At 53.9% G+C, this 451-nt stretch overlaps 2 protein-coding genes across 2 annotated transcripts in view; both read left to right on the top strand.

Moving 5' to 3' along the window:
• Nucleotides 1-451, top strand: part of LOC113457658 (zinc finger protein 420-like) — a 1,205,902-nt gene that overhangs the window by 594,793 nt on the left and 610,658 nt on the right. The gene's annotated exons all lie outside the window — the stretch shown is intronic.
• The window catches only part of Sbsn (suprabasin), a 6,952-nt gene that overhangs the window by 3,629 nt on the left and 2,872 nt on the right, over nt 1-451 (top strand). The gene's annotated exons all lie outside the window — the stretch shown is intronic.

Raw genomic sequence — 451 nt, 5'->3', positions numbered from 1 at the left:
ATGCCTTTGGTCAGCCTGGGAGACAAGCAGAAAAATTTGGCAAGGAAGGTCACCATGCATTTGGTCAGCCTTCGAAGGAAGTAGAGAAGTTTGGTCAAGGGGTTCACAATGCTTTTGGTCAGGCTGAGAAGGGGGCAGAGAAATTGGGTCAGGGAGTCCACCATGCTTTTGGTCAGGCTGGAAAGGAAGGAGGGAAAGTGGTGCAAGGGGCCAATCAGGGACTTAGCCATGCTGCAATGGAGGCACAACAGTTTGCCCATGGTCATGGCCATGGTTATTATGCTGCAGGACAGCCTTGGCAAGAGGGAGTCAACCAGGCTGGGAAGGAGACAGAAAAGGTGGTCCAAGGGGTCCAGACTGGGGTCAACCAGGCCGAGAAGGAGGCAGAGAAAGTAGGTCAAGGGGTCAACTCTGGGGTCAACCAGGCCAGGAAGGAGGCAGAGAAAGTTGG

The sequence above is a fragment of the Microtus ochrogaster genome, linkage group LG4 (genome assembly GCF_000317375.1).
Source record: "Microtus ochrogaster isolate Prairie Vole_2 linkage group LG4, MicOch1.0, whole genome shotgun sequence".
NCBI classification, from domain to species: Eukaryota; Metazoa; Chordata; class Mammalia; order Rodentia; family Cricetidae; genus Microtus; species Microtus ochrogaster.
This window is presented reverse-complemented; position numbering and strand designations above follow the sequence as displayed.